This window comes from Cervus canadensis, chromosome 8 (genome assembly GCF_019320065.1).
Source record: "Cervus canadensis isolate Bull #8, Minnesota chromosome 8, ASM1932006v1, whole genome shotgun sequence".
Classification (NCBI taxonomy): Eukaryota; Metazoa; Chordata; class Mammalia; order Artiodactyla; family Cervidae; genus Cervus; species Cervus canadensis.
Window position 1 is genome coordinate 44865972 of NC_057393.1, and position 16475 is coordinate 44882446.

Sequence of the window (16475 nt, forward strand, 5' to 3'; positions counted from 1 at the left end):
CTCAGCATTTTGCATGATGTACTCTGCATAGAGACTGAGACTAAATCAGACAAGAGTCTGAGCCAGACCTGCCTTTGAGTGTCTTCTGTAGAAGCACTTGTCAGCAGTGTCTGATGCAGGGACAGGGGTTCTGGCTGCAACAGACGTGGGATGTGCTGCATGTGGCATAAGTCCTTTTGAAGGAGGTGATCATTAGCTCCACTGTTGAGCAGATGGCCCACAAACTGGAGAACAATTATACCAAAGAAGTTCTCGCACTGTTGCAAAGGTTCTAGGGCCCACAACAGATTTCCCAAACTGGGGATCCAGCTAAGGGACTGAGAAACCCCAGGGAATTTGACTTTGAAGGCCAGTGGGATTTGATTACAGAACTTTCACAGCCTGGGGAAATAGCAGTCTCTTGGTGGGCAAAACAAAACCTTGTATGCACCAGGACCCAGGAGAAAGAGAGAGACCTCACAAGAGCATGAGTCAGACTTCCCTGTGAGTGTCTGAAGTCTCTGGCAGAAGTGTGGGCCAACAATGCCTGCAGTGGGGTCAGGGGCACTGACTAAAATAGCCCTGGGAGCCATGGCATGCTGGCAAACGTCCTTTTCAAGGAAGTCACCCTTACTCTCATTATTCCTACCATAGCTTGACTTCAGGCCAAACTATAAGCAGGGAACACAGCTCCATCCATCAGCAGAAAATTGGATTAGAGATTTACTGAGTATGGCCTTGACCACCAGAGCAAGACTCAGTATTCCACACAGCCAGTCCCTCCCATCAGGAAGTTTCCACAAGCTTCTTATCCTCATCTATCAGAGGATAGATAGAATGAAAAGTACAGTTTATGAAAATTAAACAAACTGATGACATGGATCACAGCCTTGCCTGTCTCAATGAAACTGTGAGCCATGCCATGTAGGGCCATTCAAGATGGACGGGTCATGGTGAAGAGTTCTGACAAAACATGGTTCACTGGAGAAGGGAATGACAAACCACTTCAGCATTCCTCCCTTGAGAACTCCATGAAAAGCATGAAAAGGCAAAAGATATAACACTAAAAGATGAACTCCGTAGGTCAGTAGAAGCCCAATATGCTACTGGAGGAAAGCAGAGAAATAGCTCCAGAAGGAATGAAGAGGCTGAGCTAAAGCAGAAAAAACACCCAGTTTTGAATGTGTCTGGTGGTGAAAGTAAAGTCTGATGTTATAAAGAACAATATTGCATAGGAACCTGGAATGTCAGGTCCATGAATCAAGGTAAATTGGAAGTGGTCAAACAGGAGATGGCAAGAGTGAACATCAACATTTTAGGAATCAGTGAACTAAAATGGACTGGAATGGGTGAATTTAATTCAGATTACCATTATATCTACTACTACAAGCAAGAATCCCTTAGAAGAAAAGCCTTAATGGTCAACAGAAGAGTCTGAAATGCAGTACTTGGGTGCAATCTTAAAGATGACAGAAAGATCTCTGTTCATTTCCAAGGCAAACCATTCATGAGTACATCGTGCAAAATGCCGAAATGCCTGGTTGGATGAAGCACAACCTGAAATCAAGACTGCCAGGAGAAATAACAATAACCTCAGATATGCAGATGACACCACCTTTATGGCAGAAAGCAAAGAGGAACTATAGAGCCTCTTGGTGAAAGAGAAGAGTGAAAAAGCTGGCTTAAAACTCAACATTCAAAAAACTAAGATCATGACATCCAGTCTCACCACTCCATGGCAAATAGATGGAGAAACAATGGAAACAGTGACAGAATTTATTTTCTTGGGCTCCAAAATCACTGTAGATGGTGACTGCAGCCATGAAATTAAAAGACGCTTGCTCATTGGAAGAAAAGCTATGACCAACCTAGGAGCATAGTAAAAAGCAGAGACATTATTTTGCCAACAAAGGTCCATCTAGTCAAAGCTATGGTTTTCCCAGTAGTCATGTATGGATGTGAGCATTGGATCATAAAAAAGGCTGAGCATAGAATTGATGTCATGTTGGAGAAGACTCTTGAGGGCCCCTTGGACTGCCAGGAGATCAAACCAATCAATTCTAAAGGAAAGCAAGCAATCATCAATTTTCGTTGGAAGTGTTGATGCTGAAGCTTCAATACTTTGACAAGCTGATACGTAGAGCTGATTCTTTAGAAAAGAACCTGATGTTGGGAAAGATTGAAGGCAGGCAGAGAAGGGGATGACAGAGTACAAGATGGTTGGATGGCATGACTTACTCAATGGACATGAATTTGAGCAAGCTCCAGGAGACGGTGAAGAATAGGGAAGCCTGTCATGCTGCAGCCCATGGGGTCACAAAGAGTTGGACACGACTGAGCAACTGAATAACAACTCTGCATAGAAGTTAAATAAGCAGGTGACAATATACAGCCTTATCATACTCCTCTCTCAGTTGTGAACATGCCAGTTGTTTCATGTAAAGTTCTAACTATTGCTTCTTGTCCTGCAAACAGGTTTCTCAGGAGACGGATAAGATGGTCTGGTATTCCCATCTCTTTAAGAATTTTCCACAGTTGGTTGTGATCTACACAGTTAAAGGCTTTACTGTAGTCAATGGAGCAGAAGTAGATGTTTTTCTGGAACTTCCTTGCCTTCTGCATAATCCTCTGAATGGCAATTTATCTCTGACTACTCTGCCTCTTCAAAGTTCAGCTTGTATGTCTGGAAGTTCTCATTTCACATATTGTTGAAATCACTTAGTACATGTCAGTAAATAAAGTCCAGATGAAAGTGGCTGTGTAGATTCTACCAATAAAATCTATCAATTTGAAATTAGCCATCATATATATATACACACATATTGTTTAGGAAATTATGATATCTTGAGCAGTGATCATAAAAAGTTAAAATTTAAAAAAAACAGGTTTTAGAGCTGTATTTAAGTAGTCAATATGATAAGCTAATATATGACCATTTTTATTATTGTTAATAGTGCTTTCTCATTCTTAAAATTTCTAAATTTGTTCACGTGTTGTTTTTCTAATAAGAAAACATTCATAAATACAATTTGGAAAGTAAGATAAGGAGCTTCACTTATCTAGAAAAACAGGATATATTACAAAAATTCTAAATAGAATAAATAATCTTATAAATAATATAAAATGAAGAATATTAGAATGTGGTAAAATATGTTGTGTCAGAACACTTTTAAATTTAAAATTCATTAAGGCATGAAAGATGCCTTCTTGTCACTTTGCCACTCTGAAGTACTCTGGAAGCTGCCATTTCACCTGCTATAAGTGGAGTGATAGTCCTTCATTAATGTTTCCTTTAACTCAGAATCTTCCTCATCAGTTCAAGTTTTGAAATTTGGCACATGGCATTAATGGCAACATGACAGATAGTATCTCAAAGAGTCAACAATTTGCAATCAGTTAGGGAACCAAGCTAGTATTCCCCACTCCAAGAAGATTGTCATGATGTAGTAAGAAAGCCACTTAAGTAAGGGCTTCCTATGTGGCACTCTGGTAAAGAATTTGCCTGCCAATGCAGGAAAACACTGGTTCAATCCCTGGGCAGGAAGATCCCTTGGAGTAGGAAATGGCAACCCACTCCAGTATTTTTGCCTGGGAAGTTCCATGGACAGAGTAGCCTAGCAGGCTACAGTACATGGGGTCACAAAGAGCGGACATGACTGAGCACACACCCAGACCCAATAGGACATCCATAGGCAGGAGATTCCCATTCAGATCAAAGGCAAGTGCAAGGCAGGGAATAGCTGTCATCCATTCAGTGCATGTTGGCATCCACTCTGTTCAAAACACTTCAACTCTCCTTCCTTTGCTCCTACTCTATTTCCTTCTATTTATTGTGTAGTGAGATATGCACACTGTGAACTGAGTGAGCTAGTAATATTTTAGAAAGAAAAAATAAAATTGTTAAGCATGCAGTTTAACATGACATTTAACACTACTTAATGCTTCTCAAGCAAAATGTTCTATTTACACAGAAAACGATCTTGCCATCCATCTTCTTTCTCTATTCTCTTTGTTTACTATTTTGGTTTTCCTTTTTAAAAAATGTATCATAAACCAGACACACAATAAAAGGTATGTAATATATTTTTTGGAATTTAAAAATCAATAACATTATAATAAAATGAATATTTATGTCCCCACCACCCACAAAAAGAAATAAAATAGTACTAGCATCTCATAAATCTTCTTTGAGCCTTATGGTAGATTTTGTGAGTCTTTGTGCTTTGCATAATATAATTACATTGCAGGTATCCTGAAACTTGTCTCTTTCCCTGAAATTCTGTTTTGAGATGAATCCATACTAATGCATATACTTTCATAGACTTGATGGTATTGACTACTCCATTGTGCAACTGGACTGCACTTCATTTGCCTGTTATCCTATAGGCAGAATTATTATTGTGATTAATATTTTTATTTGCATATTACAAACAAAGTCCCAATGCATATTACAAGCCATTTCTCTTGGTGTGCAATTGGAATAGGATTTGGGAGCATATTCTTAGGTGTGCTGGGTCATAAATATGGTGCGTATTTAAATATACTAAGTTATCTCTAATTATTTTCCTATTCTGCTGTACCATTCCTCAGTTGTCAGAAATTTTAGAGTTCCTCTTTCTCTTCAGTGTCCACAATGCTTGATATTTGATTTCTGTCATTTTGACTGTTGTGATGGAGTATTTAATATGCTTACACTTTTAATTACTAGGCAACTTTTCATGTTTAGTGAACAAGTCTTACCTATGAAATGCATATTCAATTTCATATTGCATTTTTAGCCTTACTTTTTTAATTAGTGTATTCTGGTAACTAGTCAATTAATAGTTACATGTGTTGAAAATATCTTTTATTCACTATGTTATATAATACCATACTCTTGGGTCTTTTGACAAGGAGGACTCTTTAATTTTCTTTATTTTTAAATTTCATATTTATATTTAAATTGGAGTATACTTGATTTACAATGCTGTTAGTTACAGATGTACAGGAAAGTGATTCAGTTCTTTACACACATATATAATAGCTATTATTTTTTCATATTATTTTCCCATTTAGGTTACTATAGAATGTGAGTAGAGTTCCTTGTGCTATATAGTAGGTCATTGTTGATTATCTGTTTTATAAAGAGTAGTGTGTATGTGTTAATCCCAAATTTCTAATTTACCCCCCTGACTTGTCCCCTTGGTAAACATAAGTTTGTTTTCTAATGCTGTTGAGTCTGCTTCTGTTTTATAAATAAGTTCATTGTATCATTTAAAAAATGATTCCGCATATAAGTAACATTATATGATATTTGTCTTTCTCTGTTTGACTTAATTCACTTAGTATGATAATCACCAAATCCATCCAGGCTGCTGAAAATGACATCATTTCATTCTTCTTTTATGGCTGAGTAATACTCTATTGGATACATATACCACATCTTTATCCATTCATCTGTCATTGGACACATAGGTTGCTTCCAAGTCTTAACTATTGTTAATGGTGCTGCAATGAACACTGGGGTGCATGTATCTTTCCAAAGAGTTTTCTCTGGACATATGCCCAGGAGTGGGATTGCTGACAACTCTACTTTCAGGTTTTTTTAAGGAAACTTCATATGTTCTCCATAGTGGCTGTATCAATTTGCATTCCCCCCAACAGTGTAAAAGGGTTCTGTTTTCTCCAAACCCTCTCCAGCTTTTATTGTTTGTATATTTTTGATGATGGGCATTCTGACCAGTGTGAGGTGATACCTCATTGGAGTTTTCATTTGCATTTCTCTAATAATTAGCAGTGTTGAGCATCTTTCCACATGTTTGTTGGCCATCTGTATGTCTTCTTTGGAGAAATGTCTGCTTAGATCTGTCAATTTTTTGAGGGGTCATTTGTTTTCTTGTTATTGGGCTGCATGAGCTGCTTCCATATTTTAGAGATTAATCCTTTGTCAGTCATTTCATTTGCAAATATCTTCTCCCATTCTCTGGATTGTCTTTTCATTGTGTTTAAAATTTCCTTTGCTGTCAGGGAATGTTTGACGGCAGGATTCCTACGTGCTGTCTCTCATGAGTCCTCTGTCCCTCTTCAAGTGGAACAGCACACTGCTCCCAGGGACTGAGGTCATTGTGTGAGGCAGGCTTGGGTCTCCTTTAGTAAACATTCTCTTTAGGACAAAGCTGCTTAGTCTCGTTCCCCTTTCTTGAGATATGGATTGTCTCCTGACCTTGTGACTAATATTACCCCTTGTTCCCTTGGTAATGGTTGCTGTACGTTTGGTTTTCTGATCTCTATCATTCCCAAAAGAAGTTTCTTGTACCACAGCCCATATATATACTCATAGAAAAATCATTAAAGCACCTTTGCTCCATCAGAGCTTAGGTCCCCGGGTCTTTTTTTGTCTCTCTCTCTCTTTCTCTCTCTTACTTTCTTATCCTCGACTCCGTACCACCAGATTCCAGTCCATTAAAGGACCCCAACATTTTGCTGTGCAAAGGCTTTTGAGTTTGATTAAGTTCTTTTCAAATTTATTTTATTTTATTTATTTTCATGACACTAGGAGATAGATGGATCAAATAAGATATTCCTGCAATTTATGTCAGAGAGTGTTCTGCCTATCTTTTCCTCTAAGGGATTTATAGTATCTCATTTTACATTTAGGTATGTAATCCATTTAGAATTAATTTTTGTATATAGTTTTAGAGAATGTTATGGTTTCATTATTTTACATATAGCTGTCCACTTTTCCCATCACCATTGTTTGAAAAGATTGTTTATTTTCATTATATATTCTTTCCTCATTTGTCATGGATTAATTGACCATAAGTGCATGGGTTTATTTTGGGACTTTCTATCCTGTTCCATTGATCTAGATTTCTGTTTCTGTGCTTATACCATACTATTTTGATTACTATAGCTTTGTAGTATGATCCAAAGTCAGGCCACCTGATTCCTCAAGCTCCATTTTTCTTTCAAGATTGCTTTGACTATTTGGGGTCTTTTGTGTCTCCATACAAATTAAACTTTTTTTTTCTTTACTAGTTCTGTTAAAAATGCCATTGGTAATTTGATAGGTAATATATTGAATCTATAGATTGATTTGTGTAGTATATTGTCATTAAAACAATATCAATTCTTCTCATCCAAGAATATGTTATATCTTTCCATCTATGTATCATCTTTGATTTATTTCATCAAACTTTATAGCTTTCTGAGTACAGTTCTTTTGCCTCCTTTGGTAAGATTATTCCCATGCATTTTATTCTTTTTGATGTAATGGTAAATCGCATTTTTTTTTCTTGACTTTTCTTTCGGACATTTAGTTAGTGTATAGAAATGCCACAATACACAGGATGCAAGAATACACAGAACTATACAAAAAAGATCTTCTTGACCAGATAATCACGATGGTGTGATCACTCACCTAGAGCCAGACATCCTGGAATGTGAAGTCAAGTAGGCCTTAGGAAGCATCATTACCAACAAAGCTAATGGAGGTGATGGAATTCTGGTTAAGCTATTTCAAATCCTAAAATATGATGCTGTGAAAGTGCTGCACTCAATATGCCAGCAAATTTGCAAAACTCTGCAGTGGCCACAGGACTGGAAAATTCAGTTTTCATTTCAACTCCAAAGAAAGACAATGCCAAAGAATGCTCAAACTACTGCACAATTGCACTTATCTCACATGCTAGCAAAGTAATGCTCAAAATTCTCCACGCCAAGCTTTAACAGTATGTGAACCGTGAACTTCCAGATGTTCAAGCTGGATTTAGAAAAGGCAGAGGAACCAGAGATCAAATTACCAACATCCGTTGGATCATCAAAAAAGCAAGAGAGTTCCAGAAAAACATCAACTTCTGTTTTATAGACTATGCCATAGCCTTTGACTGTTGGATCACAACAAACTCTGGAAAATTCTGAAAGAGATGGGAATAAAAGACCACTTAACCTGTCTCCTGAGAAATCTCTATACAGGTCAAGAAGCAACAGTTAAAACTGGACATGGAACAACAGACTGGTTCCAAACTGGGAAAGGAGTACTTCAAGGCTGTATATTGTCACCATGCTTATTTAACTCATATGCAGAGCACATTGTGAGAAATGCTGGCCTGGATGAAGCACAGGATGGAATCAAGATTGCCAGGAGAAATATCAATAACCTCAGATGTGCAGATGACACCACCCTTATGACAGAAAGCGAAGAAGAATTAAAGAGCCTCTTGATGAAAGTGAAAGAGGAGAGTGTAAAAGTTGGCTTAAAGCTTAACATTCAGAAAACCAAGATCATAGCATTTGGTCCCATCACTTCATGGCAAATAAATGGGGAAACAGTGGAAACAGTGAAAGACTTTATTTTGATGGACTCCCAAAATCACTGCAGATGGTGACTGCAGCCATGAAATTAAATGATGCTTGCTCCTTGGAAGAAAATTTATGACCAAACTAGATAGCATATTAAAAAGCAGAGACATTGCATTGCCAACAAAGGTCCATGTAGTCTAAGCTTTGGTTTTTCCAGTCGTCATGTATGGATGTGAGAGTTGAACCATATAGATGCTGAGCACCGAATAATTGATGCTTTTGAACTGTGGTGTTGGAGAAGACTCTTGAGAGTCCCTTAGACAACAAAGAGATCCAATCAGTCCATCCTAAAGGAAACCAGTCCTGAACATTCATTAGAAGGACTGATGCTGAAGCTGAAGCTCCAGTACTTTGGCCACCTGATGCAAAGGACTGACTCATTTGAAAAGACTCTGATGCTGAGAAAGATTGAAGGCGGTAGGAGAAGGGGATGACAAAGGATGAGATGGTTGGATTGCATCATTGACACAATGGACATTAGTTTGACTAAACTCCAGGATTTGGTGATGTACAGGGAAGCCTGGGGTGCTTCAGTCCATGGGGTCAGGAAGAGTTGGATACAACTGAGCGACTGAACAGAACTGAGAAATGCAACACATTTCTGTTTGTTAATTTTGTATGCTGCAATTTTACTGAATTCATTGGTAAGCTCTAATAGTTTTCTGGTAGTATCTTTAGGATTTTTTCATGTATACTTTCATGTCACCTGCAAACAGTGGCAATTTTACTTCTTCCTCTCTGATTTAAATGCCTTTTACTTCTCTTTGATGTCTGATTGCTGTGGCTAAGACTTCCAAAACTATATTGAATACAAGTGGTGAGAGTGCTTTTTCTTGTTCCTGATCTAAGATGAAATGCTTTCAGCTTTTCACTGTTGAATATGATGTTAGATGTGAGTTTGTCATATATGGCCTTTATTATGTAAAAGTAGGTTCCTTTTGTGCCTACTTTCTGGAGAATTTTTTTAATCATAAATGGGTGTTGAATTTTGTCAAAAGTATTCCTGCATCTATTAAGATGATCACATGTCTTTTACTCTCATTTCTAATTTATCATATCATACTTGTACACTTTCCTTTATGTAGCTTAAGAAAACCTGCCTGATGATAAGAAGACAAATATATTTTTCTTAAATTTTTTGACTGTTTTAGATGTTCATCTTTCACATATAAATAGCTGATGTATTTGGAAAACTGTTTGCTATTATTGCTTAGCTAAAGTCGAGCAATTTTCATTTTCCCTGTGAGAAATCAATTAATAGGAACAATTTAGGAAAGAGTCAATTACATCCCCATTGATATGCAAGTACTACTTCTATTTATGCATTCATTTATTCATGGTGTATGGGTGGTTTAGTTTTTATACTTTTCATTTGGTTTCCTTGGTCTCTTTGGTCTTAGCCAGAACTAAGATCACATTGCTTTACTACAGCTTTAAAAATTAATCTCCATGTATAGTAAGTAAAATGTACCCATCTTATTCTTCTTTCTTAGGAATTTCTTGATGGACCTTGATTGCTTTCCCCCCATCCAGTATATTTAAGAACCAGATTGTCAAGTTCCAGAGAGACTAGCAAATGGAATTTCAATTGTAATTGTAATTTATTTATAGTTTAGTTTCAACGCTGATAGCCATTGATTTTTGTTAAACAGCGTAAATGATGTTTGTCTTTTCATTCTAGGTATAAGTCCTCCTTAGTGTCTTTCACTGAATGTAATAAATTTCCAAATAATGATGTTGCTTATATATTTCTTAGATTATACTTTAGTAGCACATACCAAAATACCTTGGTATTGTAAATTAAATCCTTGTTATTACATTTTATGTTAGTTGCTGTTGCAAAAAGAAACACACATGATAGAATTTATCATACTGATTTCCCAAGCACCTTGCTTCACACCTTTGTTAATTTTTATAGTATGTAAATTACTGTTTGTTTGTTTTTTAATTACAGAGATTGATACCTGCAAAGGTCAGTAGCCACTCTTCCTTTGTAAACCAAATTATTATATTTATCTTGCTTTAATGTTCTAGCTTAGTTGGTGATAAAATGTTGAATGAAAGTAATGAGTTGCCATCCTAGTCATCCTGATTTTGAAGATAATTCTTACATTGATTTAGATTATTTTGTTATCAATTTAAGAAAGTTCCTTTCTTAAGAGGTTTTTCTTTGTTTGTTTGTCTGCTTGTTTGTTTCTACTGTGTTTTTGAATAGTGGATAAATTATTTACAGTACATTCACTATAGCTTTTCACCAAGTCAGGCACATTCAGGGTGGTATATCCATAGATGACACTATAGATTTTGAGATATTATAAATAGTGCAAGTATGAACATCAGTGTACATGTATCTTTTTAGTTATGGTTTCCTCTAAATATACACCCAGGGGTGGGATTGCTGGATCATATGGTAGCTTTATTTTTAGTTTTCTTTGCTTTTGTTTTAAAGGAAATCCTATACTGTTTTCCATATTAGCTCTACCAATTTACATTCCCACCAACAGTGCAAGAAGTTTCCCTTTTCTCCACACTCTCTCAGGAATTCACTATTTGTAGACTGTTCAATGATATCCATCTTGCCTGGTGTGAGGTGATACCTAATTGTGGTTTTGATTTGCATTTCTCTAATGATTAGCGATGTTGAGTGTTTTTTTCATGTGCATGATTGTCATCCACAGATCTTCTTTGGAGAATGTCTGTTTAAGTCAGTCTTATTGAGTTGTATGAGCTCTTTGTATGTTTTGCCTATTAACCCCGTGTTGGTTGCATAGTTGGCAAATACTTTCTCCTATTCCATAGGTTGACTTTTGTCAGTGATTCCCTTTGTTATGTAAAGACTTAAGTTTGATTAGGTTCCATTTGTTTATTTTTGCTTTTATTTCTTTTGCCTTGGGAGACTGATCTGAGAAAATATTACTACAATTTATGTCAGTGAATATTTTGCCTGCACTCTCTTTTAAGAGTTTTATGATGTCTTGTCTTATATTTAGACCTATAAACCATTTTGAGTTTATTTTTTGTGTATGGTATATGGAAGTATTCTAATTTCAGTGATTTGCATGAAGTTGTCCAGCTTTCCCATACCACTTGATGAAGAGATTATCTCTTCTTCATTGCATTTTCTTGCCTCCTTTGTCAAGGATTAATTGACTGTAGGTAAGTGGGCTTATTTCTGAGATCTCTATTCTATTCCATTAATCTGCATATCTGTTTTTGTGCCAATATCATGCAAATTTGATTACCATAGCTCTGTGATATTTTCTGAAGTCTGAAAGAGATATGCCTCCTGGTTTGTTCTTTTTCCTCAGGAGTGATTTGGCAATTCTAGACCTTTTGTGGTTCCATTTAAATTTTAGGACTCTGTTCTAGTCCTGTGAAAAATGTCATGGATATCTTGATAGGGATCGTGTTAAATCTGTAGGTTGCTTGAGTAGTATGGCAATTTTAACAATATTCTTCCCACCTAGAAGCATGGGATATCTTTCCACTTCTTTGAATAATCTTTAGTTTCCTTTATCAATGTTTTATAGTTCTATGTGGATAAGTATTTCGCCACCTAGGTTAAGTTTATTCCTAAGTATTAATATTTTATATTAGGGGATGCAATGTTAAAAGGTTTTTTTGTTGATTTTTAAATGCCCTTTCTGTTATTTCACTGTTAGTGTATAAGAAATGCAACACATTTCTGTATAGTAATCTTATATCTGGCTACCTTGTTGAATTCATTTGTTCTGATGGTTTTTATATGGAGACTTTAGGGCTCTCTACAGAGAGTATTATGCCATCTGCAAATTGTGACTGTTTCCAATTTAAACAATTTTTCTCTTGTGTTATTGTTGTGTATAGAATTTTTTGTGTATGTGTGTGTTTATTTTTATTTATTTATAATATATAAAAATATTACTGAAGTATAGTTGACTTACAGTGTTTCAGGTGCACAACAAGGTGACTCAGGTATACATATCAGTTCAGTTCAGTTCAGTCGCTCAGCCATGTCTGACTCTTTGTGACCCCATGAACCACAGCATGCCAGGCCTCCCTGTCCATCACCAACTCCTGGAGTCCACCCAAACCCATGTCCATTGAGTTGGTGATGCCATCCAAACATCTTATTCTCTGTCGTCCCCTTCTCCTCCTGCCCTCAATCTTTCCCAGCATCAGGGTCTTTTCCAATGAATCAGGTCTTCGTATCAGGTACCAAAGTATTGGAGTTTCAGCTTCAACATATACATATGTGATTTTTGAAATTATTTTACATTATAGGTTATTACAAGATATTTACTATAGTTCCCTGTGCTATACAGTAAACCTGTTGCTTGTTGCATATCTATTTTTTTTAATTAGTAATCTAGCATTCTATTCATACTAAGTCAAACAATTGGAATCAAAATGTCAATTTTTTTAGTTAGGTAAAAGTTCATAAGTTGTCTAAAATACATATATTATAAATATTATTTATATTTATATAAAAAACCTTTTATACTATGCTTGATAAAGGCATGAGAAAGAACATTTTAAAAAAAAGATGAAAAAGAAGAGATGGAGAAATTGGAAAACATGAACTAAATAAAATGAGAGGAATGAAAATAAAATAGAAGAAGAGAAACAAACTAGATAAAAGTAAAAAAATCATCATATACTCCAGTTCTTTTTAAAACATGCCTGCTCATTAGAAACATATCTGGAGCTCTGGAGAAAAAAAAGCAATAGCTGGGCAAATGTGATTTTCAAAAAAATAATCCTGATATGCCTCAGGATTTTAAAAAATGATAACAGGTTTTCCTGTTAAATGGTAATTTTGGTGATATAGAGTTCTATTATTTTTTGTTCACCAATCATGATACAATAGTATTAAGTGAGTAATAGTTACATAATAATACTAGTAAAACATATTTACCAGTTTTCACAATCAATAGCCAGACCCCCCAACAAAAAAAGTTTACATTTGCAAGTCATAATGAGAACATAGTTAATATAACAATATAAAATAATTAGATAAAATTGGGGGGTCAAGCAGAGTGATATGGTAAGTGGAAGTACATACAAGCACATATTTTCATCAGATCAGACAGTCTATCTCTCTTGATTGGTGCATTTAACCCATTTATATTTAAGGCAGTTATCAATATGTATGATCTTATTTGTTGCTGTTCAGTCCCTCAGTTGTATCTGACTCTGCAACGCCTTGGACTGCATGATGCCAGGCTTCCCTGTCCTTCACCATCTCCTGGAGTTTGCTCAAACAGATGTCCATTGAGTGATGATGCCATCCAACCATCTCATCCTCTGCCACCCGCTTCTTCTCCTGCCCTCAATCTTTCCCAGCATCAAAATCTTTTCCATTGAGTTGGCACTTTGCTTCAGGTGGCCAAAGTATTGGAGCTTCAGCTTCAGTGTCAATTCTTCCAATGGATATTCAGGGTTGATTCCTTTAGGGTTGACTGCTTTGATCTCCTTGCTGTCCAAGACTCCCAAGAGTCTTCTCCAGCACCACAGTTTGGAATCATCAAATCTTCAGTGCTCAGCCTTCGCTATGGTCCAACTTTCACATCTGTGCATGACTATTGGAAAAACCACAGCTTTGACTATATGGACCTTTGTTGGCAAAGTGATGTCTCTACTTTAATACACAGTCTAGCTTTGTCACAGCTTTTCTCCCAAGGAGCAAGCGTCTTTTAATTTCATAGCTGCCATCACCATCTGCAGTGATTTTGGAGCCCAACTATTTTCCATGAGGTGATGGGACAAGATGCCATGATCTTAAGTTTTTTTAATGTTAAGTTTTAAGCCAGTTTTTTCACTCTCCTCTTTCACCTTCAAGAGGTTCTTTAGTTCCTCTTCATTTTGTGCCATTAGGGTGGTATCACCTGCATATCTGAAGCTATTGATATTTCTCCCAGCACTCTCTATTCCAGCTTGAGTTTCATCCAGTCTAGTATTTCACATGATGTACTCTGCATATGCTAATAAGCAAGGTGAGAGTATACTGCCTTGATATACTCCTTTCCCAATTTTGAACCAGTGCATTGTTCAATGTAAGATACTATTGATTCTTGACCTGCATGCAGCTTTTTCAGAATGCAGGTAATGTGGCCTGGTATTCCAATGTCTTTAAGAATCTGTTGTAATCATTTTAGTTCAGTCGCTTAGTGGTGTCCAACTCTTTGTGACCCAATGGACGGCAGCACACCAGGCTTCCCTGTCCATCACCAAATCCCGGAGCCTGCTCAAACTCATGTCCTTTAGTTGGTGATGCCATCCAACCATTTCATCCTCTGTTGTCTCTCCTCCTGCCTTCAGTCTTTACCAGCATCAGGGTTTTTTCCAATGACTCAGTTCTTCACATCAGGTGGCCAAAGTATTGGAGTTTCAACTTCAGTGTCAGTCCTTCCAAGGAATCAGTTCATTGATTTCCTTCAGGATTGACTGGTTGGATCTCCTGGCAGTCCAAGGGACTCAGGAATCTTCTCCAGCACCATAGTTCAAAAGCATCAATTCTTCCATGGTCAGCCTTCTCTATGGTCCAACTCTCACATCCATCCATGGCTACTGGAAAAACCATAGCTTTGACTAGACGGACCTTTGTTGGCCAAGTAATGTCTCTGCTTTTTAATATGCTATCTAGGTTGGTCATGGCTATTCTTCCAAGGAACAAATGTCTTTTAATTTCATGGCCTCGGTCACCATCTGCAGCGATTTTGGAGCCCAAGAAAATAAAGGCTGTCATTTTTTAAATTGTTTCACCATCTATTTGCCATGAAGTGATAGGACTGGATGCCATGATCTCAGTTTTTTGAATATTGAGTTTTAAGCCAGCTTTTCCACTCTCCTCTTTCACTTCCATCAAGAGGTTCCCCAGTTCCTCTTTGCTTTCTGCCATAAGGGTGGTGTCATCTACATATCTTAGCTTATTTATATATCTCTTGGCAATCTTAATTCTAGCTTGTTCTTCATCCAGCCTGGCATTTTGCCTGATGTATTCTGCATATAAGTTAAATAAGCAGGGTGACAATATGCAGCCTGGACATACTCCTTTCCCAATCTGGAACCAGTCTGTTGTTCCATGTCTGGTTTTAATTGTTGCTTCTTGACCTGCATGCAGTTTTTTCAGGAGGCAGGTCAGATGGTCTGGTATTCCCATCTCTTTAAGAATTTTCCACAGTTTGTTGTGATCCACATGATCAAAGGCTTTGGCATAGTAAATAAGGCAGTAGTAGATGTTTTCTGAAACACTCTTGCTTTTTCTATGATCCACCGGATGTTGACAATTTGATCTCTGGTTCCTCTGCCTTTTCTAAATCCAGCTTGAACATCTGGAAATGCTCGGTTCACATACTGTTGAAGCTTTACTTGGAGAATTTTGAGCATTACTTTGCTAAAGTGTTAGATGAGGGTAATTGTGTCGTAGTTAGAACATTCTTTGGCATTGCCTTTCTTTGGGATTGGAATGACAACTGACATTTTCCAGTCCTGTGGCTACTGTGAAGTTTTCCAAATTTGTTGGCATATTGAGTGCAGCACTTTCACAGCATCATCTTTTAGGACTTGAAATAGCTCAGCTGGAATTCCATCACCTCCACTTACTTTGTTTGTAGTGCTGTGTTCTAAGGCCCACTTGACTTCGGACTCCAGGATGTCTGGTTCTAGGCTAGTGATCACAGCACTGTAGCTATCTGGGTCATTAAGATCTTTTTTATATAGCTCTTCCCTGTATTCTTGCCACCTCTTCTTAATCTGTTCTGCTTCTGTTAGGTCCATAACGTTTCTGTCCTTTACTGTGCCCATCTTTGCATGAAATATTCCCTTGGTATCTCTGAGTTTCTTAAAGAGATCTCTGGTCTTTCCCATTCTATTGTTTTCCTCTATTGCTTTCCGTTGATCACTGAGGAAGGCTTTCTTATCTCTCCTTGCTAGTCTTTGCAACTCTGGATTCAGATGGGTATGTCTTTCCTTTTCTCCTTTTCCTTTAGCTTCTCTTCTTTTCTCAGTTATTTGTAAGACCTCCTCAGACGACTGTTTTGCCTTCTTGCCTTTATTTTTCTTGAAGATGGTTTTGATAACCACCTCCTGTACAATGTTACAAACCTCTGTCCATAGTTCTTCAGGCACTCTGCCTATCAGATCTAATCCCTTGAATCTCTTTGTCACTTCCTCTG

The 16475-nt window shown here is 37.0% G+C and overlaps 1 protein-coding gene and 1 long non-coding RNA gene across 2 annotated transcripts in view; both read right to left on the reverse strand.

Moving 5' to 3' along the window:
- Window positions 1-16475, reverse strand: part of PCDH15 (protocadherin related 15) — a 1286954-nt gene that overhangs the window by 696332 nt on the left and 574147 nt on the right. The window lies entirely within an intron of this gene.
- On the reverse strand, window positions 2493-15843 carry LOC122446238. Its single transcript, XR_006270825.1, has 3 exons — window positions 15575-15843; window positions 12370-12372; window positions 2493-2605 (listed from the first exon to the last, which is right to left on the reverse strand). It is a non-coding gene; the product is annotated as an uncharacterized LOC122446238 (long non-coding RNA).